At 35.0% G+C, this 12,510-nt stretch overlaps 1 protein-coding gene across 3 annotated transcripts in view; it reads right to left on the bottom strand.

Moving 5' to 3' along the window:
* Positions 1-12,510, bottom strand: part of LOC111509256 (UNC93-like protein) — a 175,605-nt gene that overhangs the window by 98,979 nt on the left and 64,116 nt on the right. Inside the window, exon 1 of one of the 3 annotated variants that reach the window (XM_074171900.1) lies at positions 1,728-1,802. The exons of the other annotated variants lie outside the window; for them this stretch is intronic. The gene's annotated coding sequence lies outside the window, so the exon portion shown is untranslated. Of the gene's footprint in view, positions 1-1,727; positions 1,803-12,510 lie in introns of those variants that run through there. 3 annotated transcript variants of the gene reach the window in all.

The raw sequence follows: 12,510 nt of genomic DNA, 5'->3' as shown, positions 1-12,510 counted from the left end.
CATTTTTCGATATGATAGGTCTCCTGGATATTTAAAATCAACGTATAGTCTAAAGAAACAATGCTGGCAAGTCGGAATCATATGCCTCAACATGAAAACTACTCTTTTTAAAATAAATTTTCTGGAAATCTTCCACTCTAATCTTTGGAGAATCGAAATTTCACATTTCATTGTAAGTTTATCACTTTCTTATACAATATTGTGTAGAATTTATGATTCAATTCTATAACGAATATTTGGAGTACAAACTGAATTGCAAAAAGTGTAAGAAGTAGAAAGCCGAAAGCTTTCTTTCCTAAAAAATGTGTAGCCAGATCTTTTGGAAACTTCTTTGAATTTGAACGTTTGATGAATACAATGTGAATTTTATGGACTTCATTAAAGTAATTAGCATTATTTATTATTAAAGAAGACCGAGAAACGGTTTTCAACTAATAAGTATTCAACGATTCGCACGTTGATGGGTTAGACCTCGTTAATCCTTAGCTAGTTTCGACTTCTGAGGGCGGTTGTTCGCGGGGAAGGGACAGCTGGTTAACGAAAAAATATATTTTGAATTTTTATATGGCTCTTTTGGATAGGTAGGCAGATAACATATTGTATGGATATGAACATAAAAGAACCTTCACAATATTTGATTTTTCAGTGTTCCTTTCTCAGTTCATCACATCCCTTTCTCAGTGTGTCAGGACCTCTATTTGGATAAATGTTCAATGTTCCTCTAGAGAAATCAAGAAACAATTTTTTAATCGAACCAAAGAGACTGTGAGTCTGTGAATGAATGCAGCAGCAATCTTAGTGAAAATATGAATACAATTCATCATACTCTTTTCCACAAGAATATGCTCCAATTCTGTAAATACAGTATATCTCAATTAAAATAATTGTATACTAGATGTACCCTGTCTGTTTGAAAAAACATATGTATTCACTCACCAATTTCTATTTTGTCACCTTCAAATCAGTCCCACTCAGATATAATACACTTGTATCCAATATCTGAAACAGTTCTGATATGGACTTATTGGTATGTACCTGAGATCTTTCAGCGATTTCGTTTTTATCGAAAACCGCCATCCTTTCATAGGTCTTGCCAATCTTGGGAACAGATAAAAATCGCAGGGGTGCAAATCTAGTGAATACGGTGGCTGGGACATGATTACGATGTTGCACTGATGCACTTTGCCACAGTAATTGAAGAAATTATTGATCAAAACCTTGACATTTGATGAACTTGGCGTGCTTTTTTTGGTCTTGGCTCTCCTGGGCTTTTCCATTGGGACGATTGGACTTTGGTTTTGGTGTCATAACCATATACCCATGACTCGTAACCAGTTATGACCCTTTTGAGCAAATATAGCAATTCTGGATCGCCGTTGATGCTAATTTTGTAATTCATTTTTTTCCATAGCAGAAAATCGCCGAATACGCAAAACTTTTTAACTTTTATGTCTTTCACCAACAAACTAAACATGCTGTATAGCCAAAATTGTGATCATATATTCGAGACGAAACTACCAACATAAAAAAATCTCTAATCGCATAGCCCGTGAAATTTCAGTTCTCAACACATTTTTTCCAAAAAAATGTTCAGAAAATAGAGTGAGTATTCGTTAGATCAACGTGAACTTGAATATTCAGTGCTACCTTTTAATTACTAACAGATATGCTAGTGGTTGCCCAAAGATAAAGACAATTTTAATTCATTTTATTGAAGGAGAACTCACCTCTGAATGTGATATTGAAAATGTCAAAATTTTTGCACAACTTTGCCTTATAAGGGGATGAAAGAAAGTGGAACATTAAAGTTGCACAAAAAATATTACGACCAACAAAATTTGTTGCCACTCTGTAAGAGCTCCGTTAGCCAACTGGATAAGGAAAATCCGGAGCGTCAAAGCAACCTTTTCTGACAATTTATTTTTGTCTTAGCTTCCGAAAACAAAATTGTTGACTCAAACAATGATAGCAGACAAAAATAGGATCGGGATTACGTACAGGCACTGGTCAACGTTACGTACGTTGAAAACATGCTCGCATGAAATAATTTTTGACAGATTCAGTGGGTGAAAATAACACGGTAGTGCATCGTGACGTATGATAAATATTAGCTGTTCAGTTCACAATGGATTGCAGCTAAATATAGTAGAGGATCCCAAGCCAATCAATCTTCACCAATCTGATGACCAGGTGAAAATTATATTTTAACGGTTAAAATATGTTTGTGAACGTGTACACCAATAAGGTGCAGTAAAACAATGTTGGTGGCTATGATTATTCAAAATTATGCAAAATGATATTTTTTTCAAATTTGGCTGTCTTCATTATCAAACGATTACCACTTGATGAATATATATTGAAATATAGGTAATTTGATTGCGAGTAGAGTAATATAAAGTTGCTCGTGAAAATCTGTTCATAAATAACGGTAGCAAATATGTGTGAAAGAAAAGTGTTGGTCGTACTATTTCATGTGATGAAGGACGCAACAAAACAAGCGCGCTATCTTACCTACGTGTCGCATACAAAAAGCTTTCGATAAGGTCTTGCACATCGGCCTGATCAGGAAGCTTATTAAAATACACCTACCGCCCCACCATCAGGATGATAGCCTTCTACCTCTCCAACAGACAAATCCGTGTCAAAGTCAACACTCATTCTCTGGTCACCTAACACCCAAATCCGGGTCCCCCAGGGATCCGTAGTAGTCCCCGTCCTCCTAGTCCACGTACACGACGCCCCTACGTCCCAGAGAATCCTACAATACACAGACGACACAATACTGTTCTCCTTCACTCCACCATACCACACCAGACAATTACAAAGACAAACACGAGGCATGATAAACCACTTTGCACTGTGGTGCAAGTGGCGCATCAAAATCAACCCGACAAAAACCCAGACTCCCAGACAATCCTCTTCAGACATCCAAATACCTCAAACCGACCGACTCAACTTAACGCTAACAACTTGAACCTCGGACTTCTAGGAAAACACCTCCCGCTCCAAGACTCGGTGACCTACCTGGGGGTTACCTTCACAAGAACCCTTAACTAGGAAGCTGACCTTAGAGATACCCTAGATAGAGTCAAGAAAAGAGCAAACCTCCTGAACGCCTAGAGAGTTGCGATAGCAAAACCCTATTATACACCTACAAGACGTAGATAAGACCGATCATGGACTATAAAGCCATGATCTACTGACTAACACACCGCTTACTAGAGACAAATACATCACCAGAACAATCAATAGCAGCAACACCACCGCAATTGAGACGCTGGCCACCCCCAAGACGCCCCGCGGGGGCCCAAGAAGGATCCCGAGAAAGAAGCTCACATTTTACCCAGCCAGGCTCCTAGGAGCCATGTATGATATCCCGGAGCGGTTTCAGGACATCTTTGATGAGTTCCCGCTGGCGATCAGGTAAAGGAAAGCCGACTGCCAGAGAAGACCAGAATACATAGTTTTATCTATCCCCCAAGACCCACCAGAACCTGAAACAACTAACGAACCACCAGCAACCGTACCCGGACAACTCCACTAAGGATAATCCATATACAGAACAGCAAAGCCCAAGGAATGAGAGAAGACCCACTAATCCGACCAACATAGGACAAAAGCATTGTTCCCACCAAAACCAAACATAAACACCCAGCAGCAAGAACTTATTAATCACTTAACTAGATTAAGCTACACATAAAGACAATCATAATTTTTATTTGGAAATTAACACAGCTGCTGAAGAGGCACTTGCCTACATCAGAGCACCACATAAAACACATGTAATACTAACTTACCTACATTAATAGAAAATAAACGTATTCGATCAATCGAGAATGTCTTGGTTTTGTTTGTTGTGAATGAGATTTTTCAAGAATAAATTTTGTATTCATTCATTCAATTCGTTGAGAGTGAATGATTTGAATGCAGTATGCCTATGGCACTAATAATATGGTAACAAACGTTAAACATTTCATGCACATAAGAATAACACTAAACAATTCAAATCAATATCTTAGTCGTCGTGAAATAAAAATTATCGCGTGTGAAAAAAATCCAAGAGGTCTCACAAATCGATGCGACACGAGTTATGGAACGACCCTCCCACGGTTTACTATTCTCATGGAAACATGATCTGCTGACAGCGCTTTTCCAAGAAATCCTTATCTGGACTTGCAGAGCGATATACTATTTGAACTTATATTTTATTCACTCTGTTTGTAACTCCTGCCAGAGAGAATCGTCTCTGACTCTATTTTGTGAAATAAATACTTTTTAAAAAGACCATTTTCCGTTCCGAGTATTCAAATCTCGTGTAATTGTAGAAAGATGTTGCAATTGCGTTGGTTTTGTTGAACGTAATGAATCACTTTGAAGGTTGCAATCACATTTTTGTTTTGTGTTATCCTATTCTGAACAACATTTGAAAACTGAAATCGATAGTTGTGAATATACTTTTCTGAGTAACTTTCATCAACGTTCGTTATGATCAGTTATAAGCTGATGTGAAACTACGACAGAAAACGTAGGCATATATGTTCTGCTACTCAGTTCGGCCCGCTAGTTTATTAATGAATTTAATAAGAAGTGATACAGGGGAATTATCTAACAGTTCACAGAAATGAAACAGTCAACCACATGCCCGACAATCATTGCAGCGTGATGATTATTGTTGAAATAAATACCTAGAGGTGTTGAAATAGCCGCAAAATGGTTATCATCTGACCGCACATTAATTGAAGCTGTTAAATACAAGCCTTGTTTTAATAAAAGATACATACTGCTGTCTGATTACTGAGAAATAACTTTTTTATAGAAACAACTATTTTACAAGGAACAACAACGACAAAAAAAACGGATAAGTGTGGTAGATACTGGTGAACGTGTAAAAGAATTATGAAACAAATAAAATCAATGCATATAATAATTTTATTTGCAACATTATCTTTTTTGTTGAAGCTCCAACGATTCATTTTGTTATTACATGAAATCCCCTATTAATAAAACATTTTTTCACCTTTTAAATGTTGATTAAGCTGAGTATTCGATCTGCAAATATACATTCAAAAGTGTTGAAAATGCTGCTTCAAAAATACATTCTTTTAACTTTGGGTGCCACTTTTGTCTTTTTCCATAAAGTTTTTCAAACCGTTTTCATGAAAACTGTGTATGTATATTAACTTGCCTCATGTGAATATGTTCATAATTTTTACATGAAATCCCCTGTTAATTAAAGATTTTTTCACCTTTTAAATGTTGATTAAGCTGAGTATTCGATCTGCAAATATACATTCAAAAGTGTTGAAAATGCTGCTTCAAACATACATTCTTTTAACTTTGGGTGCCACTTTTGTCTTTTTCCATAAAGTTTTTCAAACCATTTTCATGAAAACCGTGTATGTATATTAACTTGTCTCATGTGAATATGTTCATAATTTTTCCAAAAACAAAAAACAAATTATTCAAGAAGGAAATTATTCATGGTGATCATTGAGTTTTTCTATTCAGCGGCTATTTATTAGGTAGAAATCGACATTTTGTATACAATGTACATTCAACAGGTAGAATGGACGTAAACCAGTTTTGAATAACTAATTCATCTACTCAAGTGCGAGGATATATTCATATGAAACTAACTCCTGAATACATTTGAAAAACTACCCAATCTGAAAATATAGAACGGAAATATATAGTATAGTTATTCACAAAACTAGAGACAAATTAAGTATTCAAAATATAGCAATTTATAGCAAATATTACAGAATAATCTAATTTGATATTTCGTTTGGCAAATTCATTCAAAATTCAAGAAACTACCGATTTTTAACAATCTTTTCAATGGGCTTGTTTCATGATTTTTGGTTTATAGTTCACTTGACAGAAATTTCAAATTGAAAAACAATGCACTTTGTTTCATCTATCTAAGTACCGTGGTTTTCCCGTAATTAATTATTAAAAATCGAATGTGGTAGAGCGATGACGTCACGCTCCTACTCCCGCTTCTTGTTCGATTGACTAATAGGAACAATAGAAATAATCAACATTGTCAAATCGTAAAATTTACGAAGCCTATAATTATTAATTTAATTATGGAAGTGTATATGAACCCGTTAACGTTTCAATTGATGAAAAATTCTCCACATGGAATAAAATGTACACGAAAAATCATGTTTGCAAATAAGTTCTATATCTAAAATCGGACCACAAAGTCGATAGATCACAAAATATTTACCTGAACTATGATTTTATGCATTATTTAATAATATACAGTTATGAAAATCAAAAAATATAGCAAACTGGATTGAAGAATCATTTCAAATATTCAATTTATTCTACAATCCTCAATCTGTACAACTGCAATTTATTATAAAAAGAAAACGATTCCTACATACATACTTCTTTCTAATAAAGCTTCTAAATTCAAGCGTTATAGCCTCGCTTGGGTAATCTGTTGAATCTTCCAAAACCTGAAAGGAAGGTTGGATGAGGTCAAGTATAGACAGAATTGATTGTACTCGAACTGATCCAACAAAAGCTTCTGAGGTAATAATACCATTAATCATATGATAAAATTCAATTAATTTTGTTTCATACTTTCAGTAACAGGATTAACTCCAGATAATACTTTCTGTGGAGAATACTTGAAGTTGAAATGAAAAACTCTGTCACATTCAATATTTTCATTGCCCTTTCATTTATAGTCACTTTTTAAATGATTTCTATAAAGTCTTGGAAGAGTAGAAGGATTGTAGTTCTTTCTTTTCAATACTTTCACCCATTTTTTTTCTCATCATTTTTTCCTTTGGGAACCTAAACTCATTACATGAAATAACTCACTTTTATAAACCAATGCTCTTTCTGTTTTCTTGTGCCTTTTCGCACAATTAAAATCAGCACAAAAATGCACCATATTAATATTGAAATATATCTCTAAAACACTTTCAAAACATACACAAACTAAACTCGATGAAAAAACGAATTGTTTCTACGCGAGCTGTCAGCTAAGAAAAAGTTGAAACTCAATGTTGCAAAAACAAGCAGAATGGATCCGATATGACATACATTTTCAATGCCGAATAAACCAATAAATTGCGATATGGGTACTCCATTTCCCTGAGAAAATGAACGATCAATTAAATTTTCTGTAATTATTCATTCATTTTTTTTAAGAATGAAGCCCGTAAACAAATAAATATACAATAATAAGATTGCTCGAATAACTTAAATGAAATGAATAAAAACACTTTTGTCTAAATACCACTGGAATTTTTTTTTCATTTTTTCATGTTGGTACATCCCGAAAATATGCTCACTATTTTAGCTGTTTAACATGTTCAGTTTGTAGGCGAGAGACATAAAAGTTAGAAGTGTTTTGCATTAAATTTTGTGTAAACATTGGATATGAGTGCTCAAAAATCCTTGAAATGTTGACAGTGTCATACGGTGATTTTACTCTTAGTTAGAAAAGTGTTTACAAGTGGTACAAGAAGGCCAAGAAGATGTGACTGATGACACTTGCCCTGAACGCTGGAGCGTTCAGGGCAAGTGTCATCAGTCACATTGTGCTGGAGCACAATCATAACCGATGAAAATGTTGAGAACTGGTCATAACTGGTGACGAAATGTCAAGGTTTTGCTCACTGTTTTCTTTGATTACCGGTGCGAAGTGCATCTGAAGTTCTTGCCACATGGTCGTACGGTCAATAAGCAGTATTATCTTGAAGTTATGCGCCGCTTGCGAGGAAAAATACGAAAAAACGTCCGATATCGGTGAAAAACAATTCATGGCTTTTGCATTATAACAATACACCCTACACCTGCTCACTCGTCATTGCTTATCCATTATATTTTGGTCAAAAACTACACCGGAATCATGCCTGAGCCACCGTATCTACCAGATCTGGCCCCATGTAATTTTTTTGTACCCAGGATTGGAGATACCCAGGAAAGGACGGAGTTTGAGTAGATGAAAACCGAATACTAAAAATTGCTTCGACGATAGGAAAAACCGCTGGTACAAGGTTATTATATCTGAGGGGGACTACTTCAAAGGGGACAAAATATAAATTGATGGATGAATAAATATTTTTTGAGAAAAATGAAAATTCACTTTTGAACAGACACGAGGACATAAGAAAATGAAAAAGTTATTTTTCTCAGTTGTCACTTGATATAATATTCTGATTATATTTTAGGTACTTAATTTTGCAAATGGTACAAATGTTTTTGCAAGATCTACTGTTGTGATATATATGTTCTTTATACAGTGTATTTCTTTAATGTCCCCCCCTTTTATTTTGTGAACGGGTCAACTAAAAAAATTGAAATTTGGGATAATGAAATTAATGCATAAATACTTTATTTTGAAGTGAAATTGACAGATGAAACGTTCAAGATACTGACTGGGCGCCATCTGGGTTTTATGACACACCTTTTTGAATCCTGACAAATTCTCTACCATAGAATATAATGTCAATATCTTCAACTACTGAAAAATGGCGGAACTTTTAATAATTGCCTGAATACATTGACATTTAACGACATAATATGAGGTAATGAGCTTGAGGTCAGTTCAGAAGATGCTCGAAATGGTTGCCATTTTCCTGACATATGAACAGCCTATCCGATATTTCACGCCGAACATTTTCGAACACAGTAACGTCAATATCTCTACAAATATTTATTATTCTCTGCCGTATTTCCAATATTGAAGCAGGTTCAGTTTAGTACATCTTTTGCTTCGAATAGTCCCATAAAAAAAGTCCAAATGTGGCGAGCGGAGTGGCCATTCTTTAGGACCTCGACGGCCAATACAACGACCGGGAAAAAGTAGTATCCAAATAGTTTGTTACTTGTCTGGAGTAATGTGGTGGTGCTCCATCTTGTTGGAATACATTAATATGCATAAATACATGGAATACATAAATTACTAAATGTTCCGTGTTAGGAATCACACGTTAAAAGGTAAGATCTCGTTAGTCCTTAGCTCGCACAAGTTTCTCAACTTCTGAGAGTTGTCGTTCGTATGGGGCGGCAGCTGATTAACGGAAAAACAGATTTTAAACAGATTTCCGCCATTTTGTAGTAGGTGAAGATATTGCCTTCATATTCTAGGGTTGTGAAGTATTCGTCAGGAGCTTCGAAATGATGTATCACAAGACCCCCCTTTCCATTTAATTTATTTTTTTCCCAGATAGTGCTCAGTCGCTATTTTGAAAGTTTCATTTGTCAATTTCACTTCAAAATGAAGTACTCATGCATTGGTTTTATTATCCCAAATTTCATTTCTTTGAGTTGAGGGGGTGGAAATTAAAGAAATGCGCTGTATGTATTCGATATGCTATAAATTATCTATTTATGTGAATTTATAGTCAACAACATTGTATCTAAATTTCATGTATATGTCTCTGCTCCTCAATTTTAAAAATTCACAAACACGAATCAATGGAAATTGTTCATTCTTTCACATCCAATTCTGAAGGCATACAATCATGGCATGTCCAGGGGTATCGAATGATGAAAATAAAAATTACGAATCACTAAAAAACATGAACTCTTGAGAAGGTAAATTGTCCAGACAATTCAACGGGTCTCTCTCTCTCTCTCTGAGTTATTCACAGAAAAAACTGACGGATTTTATTTAGATTTATTTCAGAATACACGTTTTTTGCAGCTTGTTATGTAGATATTTGCCTGTGGGGATAAGTATTTGCTTTATTAATCAAACGAGATAATTAATGAGTTTCTTTGTTGAAGATAAATAAAAATTTGAATTTCACAAAAACATTAACCAACAAAATACTCAGAATGTTGTTTCAAGAAGAACAAAATTGATTCCACGAAATATTGTGAGATACACCTTCTTATTTTGTTCGCTGTCCACTACTTATTTCTAAACTGTATAAAAACTATTGAAGTGAACGATAGTAAGTGAGCACACCTCTCAACCTCAATAATCCATATGAGAAAAACATTCTGAAGGGAGATGTTCTTGGCAAAACTAGACTGAAATAAAACTTCTTTCAATTTACCATTCATATAGTCCAAACAAAATTTTGTACCAATGCCATTTGAAATATTTCTTTTATAGAACCATAATTAGAAAAAAATCTCAACGTGGTGCCTCCAAAGATATTCAAAATTGAATTATGTGAAAACATTGATTCTAGATCAGGAAAACCTGGGGGAAAGTTGCATATTTTGGTTCAACAACTTTTTGTCTAAAACTGGCTATTTTTGAACTAGACAAGGAGCGGTTGAAAATCATGATTATATATAAGAGATTATTCTAATTGCATTTTTGTAAAATGAAGAAAACTTGAATTTCATGAATAAAACCAGTACTATGTTTCTGTATCGCTGCTGTTCTAATGTTTTGACAGAATCAGAATCAACGAACTTAGGCGTGCGCAGCGTTATAGAACAGTGGTTTCAAAAAATTGTTCTACAGCGCCATCTAGTGGCGAGTTACATAAAAACCAATAGCCTAAAAACCTTCTCTATGAAAAATTACTTATGCATGTCAAGTTTCATCACGATCGGTTGAGCGATGTAGAAGTTTATCACCAACCAACCAACCAATCAACCAACCAACCAACCAACCAACTAACCAACCAACTAACCAACCAACCAACCAACCAACCAACCAACCAACAAACATCCATTTTTATATATTAGAATGTGTGATTGAAAACAACGCGATAGATGATGACTGTTCAGTACTCTGAATTTTTTTAGGACTGAAGTGATAATAGTTGTTTTTGGAGTTTTAAACGTTAATTCATTCATTTTTTTTCATTCTTCACAGTTATTATCTATTTTTTACTATGAAAACTTCATCGATCTTCTTTGTTAGGTGCTAGATAATTCATTCATTTTTTTTCCATTCTTCACAGTTATTATCTATTTTTTACTATGAAAACTTCCTCGATCTTCTTTGTTAGGTGCTAGATAAGAATAAGTTTTTTTTGAGGACAAAACACAAGCAGTATAGGAAAAACCTTAAGGAGCTCTAAGAGCACTCTGGGTGGAATCAAATGTGCCAAGTCACTTGAACACCTCTCGTGAAAGTATCTATAAAACCTTTCTTCGATGGTTTAGACTATGAAGGCTGCAAGTGATATTTGTGTCCCCAATCAGGCGGATGGCTCTTTACTGGATGTAATCCAACAGCTTCATACATATGAACAATACTCCATACATACATATGAACAATACTCAAAAGAAGGTCTGATCTTAGCTTTAAAACGCATCAAAAGTTGTTGGGGATTGTACAGTTTTGTGTTTCGGAACAGTATTCCAAGCTTTTGAGTTGCAGACTTTGCAACTACAGCGACATTATTGTACCAAGACATATTGGTGTCTATTTCAACCCCCAACAAACTTATCGAAACAGAAAGCGGAATTGTCTGTCCTGACATTATGATATCCGGTTCGGAGACATTTATCTATCTCGAGAAAACCGATACCTGGAGATCCTCATGAAGATATGTAAAAGATGTGCATTCGCAACTGATGTCCTGGAATCCTGGTTTTAACCAATGAGTCTCTGATATGAGTATGAATCCCTGGGGAACACCAGCGCTGATGGTAAAATAATTCGAGATGAATCCATCGACGGCCACTTGCAGGAAACTTTTTTTCAGGAAGTTAGAGAGCCTTACACAAAAATGATCCGACAAGCCATAGCATCCAAGTTTGGCCAGAAAAATCTCATGCCACAAACGGTCAAAAGCTTTAGAAGTATTAAACGCAACAGTTCTTGACCCTCCATGCTTCTCGATTGCGTTATTCCAAATATGGCTGAATTGAATAGTCAGTGTTATTCTGTTCGTGTGAAAAAACTGGAAAAACTACATTCTTCAAACCCAGAAATGTTACTATTGCCTTACAAATTTAAAATTGTTGAAATATCTTTTTAGTATCGCTTTGTATGTATATGCCTTGATCAAGTTGAAGACTAAGCAGCCTATAATATTTGGTAAAGTTGCTGACCTCCAACGAAAGGAGTTTCTGTGATATTTTAGTAAATGGATGTTACGGTGTTGTAGACAATGCAACATATGAATAATCAATATATACGAGGTATGTTCAAAAAGTAAGGTGAATGTTCAAAGTTCCCTACATACGTTCGATTAGCGATTTTATATATTTTTCATGTTGGTTCACTCGTTTCGAACATATGTTTCCAGTTTCAGCTCTTTGGAATGTTCAGTTTGTTTTTTGCGTATTCGGCGATTTTCTGCCATCGAAGAAAAGGATATAAGAAGTTGAATAAAATTTTATTCAAAAAAACGGAATTTCGTGCTCGAAAACACTTGAAATGTTGACAGCGGCATATGATGATTGTACTCTGAGTCAAAAAAATGTCTTACAAGTTGTACAAGCTTTTCACTGAAGGGTCGAGAAGATGTGAATGATGACGCTGAAGCAAGTGTATCACATCTGAGGGGATAACTTTGGATTGTCAAAATAGAAATAGAAATTGAAATAGATGAATAATCTACGAGA

Source organism: Leptinotarsa decemlineata, unplaced genomic scaffold, assembly GCF_025532065.1.
Source record: "Leptinotarsa decemlineata unplaced genomic scaffold, Ldec_3_MD MMD2_tig00000035_RagTag_RagTag, whole genome shotgun sequence".
In the NCBI taxonomy this organism is placed as follows: domain Eukaryota; kingdom Metazoa; phylum Arthropoda; class Insecta; order Coleoptera; family Chrysomelidae; genus Leptinotarsa; species Leptinotarsa decemlineata.
This window is presented reverse-complemented; position numbering and strand designations above follow the sequence as displayed.